Genomic DNA, 7,666 nt, shown 5'->3' with positions numbered 1-7,666 from the left:
AACCAAGCTCAGATCCTTTGCATCTATTCCATAGCTTTCGATGCTTTCTATTGCCCTAAACTTCTCTTCTATCCATTTCCATTTCTCCTCAAATTGTTTTGGAAATTCCTCCTTCGTCTTGTCCTTTTCAACCATCTCGTCAAGATCTGGGACAGCAATATTATTCGGGCTATCACCGGGATTAAAGCCCGCTCCGGGTTGAAAATTCATTGGGATTGAAGCATCGCCTTGGAACTGCTGGGGCCTAACCGACACAGAGGGTCTCCGCGGATGCAGCTCAGTCTGTACTTGCGCATGCGGAGGCGTGAAACCTGGAGGATAAAGTGGTTCACCATTGTTTTCTTCTTCACTAACAATCACAGGACCTTTACCCTTATCTACTCCCTTCAATAATTGCGTCATCTTAGCCACCAGATCATTTTGGGACTCCTCCATCTTTTGCACCATGTCACGCTGAATCTTTTCTATTTGCTCTTTCATTTGCGCCTGCAACTGGTCTTGCATTTCTCTTTGAAGTCGCTCTAGCTTCTCCAACCTTTGGTCCATAATTTTTGTCTTAGCTCGGGTGCCGTAACTTTGTTGGTTTTCCAGGTTAACTGAAATGATTTTATTCGATTAGGTTTTTTTAATGGTCATTAATGCATATGATGTGATGCAATGCATGCAAAGAATGCAAAGAAAAAGAGGCACTGATTCTAATTCAACTTCATTAGAAAACTTTACTAGATAAAGAGTTTCTTTACATAAAATAGACTACATATATGGCTTTGCCCTTACACTTAAAGCCTTAACCTTTCTAAGAAGCCAAGCTAATTCTCGGCCCCTGTCCGACTCTGACTCATACTTCAAACTTAATAGATCAGCCTGAACCGCTAGAGTTTGCAGATGATCAGCTACCTCGCGCACTTGAGTCACCGCCTCTCCCATAATATAATCTCTTTTTCTAATCTGCTCTTGGGACTGACGGAATTGTCTTTGCCACTGCTCATTATTTTCTTCCAGAAGCTCTATCCGGATTTCACTATTTTGCAATGCATTCTCTAGCCCTCCTATTTGTCTTTTTAATTCTTCAATTTTGTCTAAGCTCGCCCTTAATTCAACCGTAGCATTACGATTACAGTACTGGTGAAGCGTTCTTTCTAGTTCAGTTATCCGGACCTTCAACTCCGTCTTCTCGTCTTGGCAAACTAGTAGACTCTTTCCCAATGCGACTTCTCGAGCCCGAGTATCCTGAAATTTCTTTTCCCATTGATTAGCTTTCGTCTTTTCCACCTGAATTTCTTGTCGCCATTGTTCTGGCGTTTTACCCAAGCCAGCAGCTCTTACCGACCTACGCAACTTCTTGTAATCTGTCTTCAGGCTGTCCAAATCTTCTTCTGCTTTGTTCTTTCCTTTTCTCAATTTGTTGGCCTCTAATCTTTGAATGTCCACATCCAGTCCTAACTGCATTTTTTCTTCCTCTAGTTGTTCTATCTTCTTCCCCAATTCTAAACTCCTTTTTTCGAATTCTTGTTTGATGATTTCTATCTCAGAAGGCAAAACTTGTAAGTGTTCCTCTAAAGATCGAGCAGTTTCTGAATTTGACGCCGGGATGTTGTCGTTGATCCTTTGATCACGCCACTGACCATACTCAGGGGTAATTGTCGGACCGACGGCTAAGATCTTCATCCGACGAGTCTGGTTCCAAGCACTAGATATTTCTCGAACCTTCTTCTTGTAATTGTCCTCCCTATAGGAAAAATCACTATAAGCCAACCCCTGGGTTGCTGGTATGAATTGTCGTGATCTATACTGTCTTGATACGAGTAGAGGAGCATATCCGATAGCCCCCCATATCCTGAGCAGCGGAACCCAGTCAAAATCTCCACATCGGTACAATATCTCATCAGGAATTAACCAATGAGCCCTCCATTCAATATCTTCATCTTGGAGATTCTGGAGTATCTCTATCCATTTTTCTTCTGAAATATCATCCCGTCTTGGCGTGGCCACCAATTCTCCTAGAGGGGAGTAGCTATCGGAGAATACCCGATAAGAGACCTTTTCGACTTTCCAGAAGTGGCTATGGAACCATGCTAATAAGAGCTGCGCGCATCCAATAAACCTTCCCTCCCCTGCTTTTCGACACGCATTCAGGGATCTAAAAGTTTCAGCGAGTATTGCCGGAACCGGTGTCACCCCTTTACTAAGCCGATCAAACAAATCAGATACAGCCTCGTCTATGTGTCCTAAAGCTTTGGGGAAAACCACTAGTCCATAGATACCTAAAGCGAAGACATCGACCCTTTTCTTTAAGTCAGGATGTACAAGCACCAAATCTCGCAAACTTTTCCAAGGAACACATTTACTGTCGCCTTTCTGTTGGATCCGAGCAGCGACCCACTGCTCGCTCATCCCAGTGATGTTCATTAATTTCTTTAACAACGGAGGGACACAAGCAGCTCTGGAATAAGCCTTGTCGACTTGAATCTTTGGGCACCGAAGCAAGGTCATATACTCCTCCACAGTAGGCGTCAAATCTACTTTCCCAAAAGTGAAACAACTGTAGGCAGGATTCCAGAACTGAGCAAGGGCTCGGAATAAATACTTGTCCACTTTGACACTAAGCAGATAAGGTAAGTCACCGTAGTTACAATAGAACAGCTGCTTGGCCTCGACATCCCATTGATCCCAGACTTCTTTCATTTCTCGAAGGTCATTCTGGATTACATTGATACGGGTAAAATCCCACAATTCTGACACGTACCCTTTGGTAAGACTATCGCCTTTCTCCCGTTGTGTCGTTTCAGCCCATATTCGCACAGCCGCATTATCCTCTACTTTATCAACAAACCCCTTTTCCATGATAAGCTTTCTACTGAGAAACTGAATGTAAATCGACACCTCTTTTAGAATGAAGATGCCATGCAATCACAAACAAAGTAAATTAGCATTAAACACAGAATAAGATTTAAAATAAGCGACAAATGAATACAACATTCATTTAGGTAAGCACTAAAAATTTGGAATAGCTCTACCTAGGTCGGTTCCTATGGCTCATTACATGTGGTTTGGTTCTAAAGATAAGGTACCTGAACTAGCAGATTCCTCGATCTTTACCCATTATAGGCTCATACAGACCGAGTTCGGTTCAGGGGAATACATTTCCCTATGGCCATGCGGAGATGAAAATCTCACGAAAACATAGGTACGGATGTATCCCGAAAGCGATTCACTATCCCATGCGGAGGTGAAAACCTCACGAAGGCGTAGTTTCTCACTCCCACTTAAAAGGGTGTGACCAACGGTCATGTAATGCAATGTGCAGAAAGATTCAAAAACTTAAACTAACACAGCAATTATAAACCACAACGATGAAAATTGTAATAAAGATCAATGAAATGCGATGAAAGGATCGTATATTTAAACCAAGTTTTTGATTTTCGACAAAAAGACAAAAAAATAATAATAATCAACTCGTGGCTCGACTCACTTAACCTGTCCCCAGTGGAGTCGCCAAGCTGTTGGTACCATTTTTTTGGATGAAAATGGGGTCGACTTGGGTTTTGAAAAAAATGAAACAGGAGTCGCCACCAATCCTTTTTATAAGGTGTGATTGGATCACCTCGAAAAGCGGTCGTTTTTAATAAACGGTTTGATTTTATTAAAACAACAAGTTTGGTCCGCGAAATTCAGAAAACGGGTTCGGGAGTCGGTTACGCACGAGGAAGGATTAGCACCCTCGATACGCCCAAAATTGGTACCTTAGTTGATTACTTAATGTCTTAATGTCGAAAATTGAAAACTTAGAAGAATTAAAAAAATACGATCCTTGTATTAAAACGTTGAAAATTTTCAGGAAAATGGGCATATTTCACATTATTCGAGAAAGAGAATCATATCCAGTAAGTTAGAATACAATGTCTCGAATTTTCGATACGCGAATGAATGCCAAAATTTTATTTATTTGAAAGATATTTTATTATCCCAGGTTTAGGAAAGGGGTCGTGCCCAGTAAGTTAGGACACGATCTTTTCTTAATTCCGGAGATCATTTAAAAAAAAACTTGAGTTTGAAAAGATTCGTATATTTAGATTTATTGTGAAAATCGAAACCCAGTAAGTTAGGGTACGATATTCTCGAATCTAAACACGAAATATTATTAATTCAAAACGAACTTGTTATATCAAATAAAATGAAATACGAAAATCGTAGGAAAAATACGAAAGCCAATAAAATCATAATGCACGCAAAACTGTAAGAATAATATGGACAATAGGAACAGTATAATAAAAATCATACTTACAATAAAAAAATATACAAATAAATTAAAATATTTATTCAAAATAATAAAGAAAATTAAATAAATAAGCAATAAATACAAAATAAAATAATAGTAAGGAATAGAAATATAATACACATATATATACGTATGTTGAAATTATAAAGTATAAAAATACATATAAGCAGGTATTAATGTGTTTACGAAAATGAAAATATGGATATATACATATATATATACAATTAAAAAAATAGAAAAATATATAAGTACATATAAGTTGTAAAATAGGTACGTACGTATATATATAGATTATAAAAAGGTGGGTATATATAGGTATGTATTTAAGTTAATATATATATGTATATAACATAAGTATGTATGTATACGGAAAATATGAATCATATATGTAAATGAGTATGTAAATATATATATATATATGTATATTAAGATTATAAAATGAATAATAATATATATACAGGTATATGTGTATATGAACTAAAATATATAAAGTAATATATATGTATATGAATTTAAAAAGTATATAAAAGATATATTTTAAATTAAAGATTGTATGTAAGTATGTATATATATTTATAAAAATGAAAATATGTATATGGATATATGGATATGAATATAAGTTGTAAAATATATATAAAGAAAAATAAGCGTACGTGTAAGTTATAATATATATGTATATCATAAAATATATGTACATGTATATATGTATATATCGAAATTTGAATTAAAAAGACAATAATAATAATAATAGGACTAGATTAAAACTGAACCAAAATTTCCGGGCTAAAATAAGAAATAAATTAAGGTACGGGATCGAATTGTGATACGCGCGAAAAAAGGGGGGACCAAAATGGAAAATAAGCCAAAGCCTCCCAAAACGCTGCACAGTAATGGACCGAATTGAGGCAAAAATAAAATTTTGTGGTGAAATTGCAAATATGCGAAAAATTTTCTTGAAAGCGCTACAGAATCAAAGGGACTAAATGCGCAAATTACCCAATAGTCAAAAACACGCGGATCCTCCCAATGGGTCGGGTTACCGCGCGGGTCAGAGACCAAAACGACGTCGTTTTTGGTCTCTGAACCCAAAGCCCAAACGGTGCCGTTTTGTGGGGTTATTTAAACCCAAAATTTTCCCAAAAATCTCATTTCCACCCACCATTAAAAAAAAATCCGAAAGACCTCTGTTTTCTCAAAAGGTCCGGCCCTTGGGTTCCCCTAGCGCCGCCGTTACGCCACCACGGACGGTGGTCGGCCTCGCGCAAATAGGCATCTTGCCCATCCGTTTCAAGACCTTATTGAAGGCCAGATTCGCATGGCCTAAAGAGCCGAGAGGAGAGGCCTTGGAACCCAACTTTTAGGGTCGATCTTCGACGGGAAACAACCCTCAATCGGCGCAACCGAACGGCTCTCAGGTGAGTTCCCTTCTTTTTCCTTTCTTTATTTTATATATGTGTAAATAAACAAAAAGACAAGAAATAAAAAATGAAAACGAAAAAAATACTCATAATCACCTTAAAACTTAGTTTGTATCGTGTTTCCTTTTTTGCTAATCTCTGTTTTTGTTACAAAGAATACCCCCCCTTTACAAAATAGTTTCGGTGGCTTAATATAGCCTTCCACAATTTTCTCCTATTTTTTGTTTTCTGTCTTTTCTTCTTTGTTTTTGCAGGTGCAAGTGGCATGGGAGCGGCGGAGCAGGTGGAGCAAGTGAGCGGTGATGGGACGGTGGCAGAAAGCAGGTGAACGGCGGAGTTGGTGGCGGTGGCAGAGGGTAGGTGATGTGGTATTGTAATTGGGTCTGCTGGTATGGGTTCTTTTGTTAGTGGGCCGGGCAGAAATTGGGTAAGTTAATTGGTTTTGTGTTTTGTTTTTTTTTTGCTTGGGCTAGAGGTTAATTGGGCCCGGGCATGAAAATTGGGCTTGTACAATATTCATCAGCTGAAAAACAGCCATGGAAGGGGGTTCAAGCTGGTTTTCATGTTCTAGCTTCATGTAAGTTTAATTCTTGCTTTCTCCTTGAAATTTCTATGTTTTTGGAATTTTACAATTGGGTCCAACTTACTATTTCATTAGTTTTTGATTCCATGGCTAATTTTTAAAGTTTTTATGGATGAGTTCTGAAATAATATGATGAATAATCATAGAATTGAAGCTTTAATTTTGGTATATGATGATTTTATCAAGTAAAATTGATGGAAATTCATTTTAGGACCTAATTAAGAAAGAGTTTGGAATTAATGTCTAATGCTAAAGTTCTGATTTTTAGGGGTTATGAAGAAGTTTAAAAATGATAGACTAAATTAGCTCAATTGAGGGGTTAATTGAGCAAGGACTGAATTGTATAAACTGTGAAATTTGGGGCACAATGGATATCAACATTTTTCACTAAAACTGTTTTGGACAGCAGCAGTAGTGTAACTTTGAAAAATCACCAAAAATTGTATAAATCGAATTAGAGGATGAATAAAATATGAAATTAAAGCTTATTGAATTTAGTTTCTTATAAAAGAAATGATGTAAGCAATGAAATTGTGAATCATGAGATATAATAAATTTTATGAGACAAGGTCAGAATGATTTCAGGTTTCCCTATTTTGACTTTGTAAAATCATAAAAAATTGGATAAAAATAATTAGGGACTTAAATTTATATGTTTAGAATCCCTAATGAGCCTATTTTCCATAGAAACAAACGAAAACATCATTTGAATCTTGTACGAGGATATAATTAATTTTTAGTGAAGAAGAGTTGGAACTGTTAGACAGCAGAACAGGGGTAACTTTAAAGAATAAACTGTACTTATTGGCTAAACCAAAAATTCTGAAAATTTTATGGTAAGAAGATATATGAGTCTAGTTTCAGGAAAAATTAGAAGATCTTAATTTGGAGTTATATAGATCCAGATATAAATAATTTAGTGACTATGACACAGATGGATAGCTTGAATATTCATAAAAGTAAATAATAAAGATTATAGATAATGTTACTTACAAGTGTATTATATACATTAAGGATGTGGAATGGAGAGGAGGAGGAGGAAAATATATATGAATATCCAGCTAGCATGGCTAATTTGCATGTTTTAGGCTTAAGGACTAAATTGAATAAAAGTAAAAGTTTAGGGGGTAATTTTGTAAAAATGTCAAAAATGACCAAATTGAATGGAATGAATTTTTTTATTATCTAAATTAATAAATTGAATGAAATTTTCAATTTAAGATCGGGTGAAAATTGGAAAAATGGTAAATTTTCAAAATGTCCCTTAATCTTGATATTTCTGCAATTTCGCCAAGTAAGTTCGTGTAACTTGAATTATATTCTTAAATGCTTGAGATTGTATGTTATTGATGTGAATACGATTTGAATGTTCATTTTATGAAAATT

Source organism: Gossypium hirsutum, chromosome A11 (genome assembly GCF_007990345.1).
Source record: "Gossypium hirsutum isolate 1008001.06 chromosome A11, Gossypium_hirsutum_v2.1, whole genome shotgun sequence".
NCBI classification, from domain to species: domain Eukaryota; kingdom Viridiplantae; phylum Streptophyta; class Magnoliopsida; order Malvales; family Malvaceae; genus Gossypium; species Gossypium hirsutum.
The sequence above is the reverse complement of the archived record's forward strand: the minus strand, read 5'-3'. Positions refer to the sequence as shown.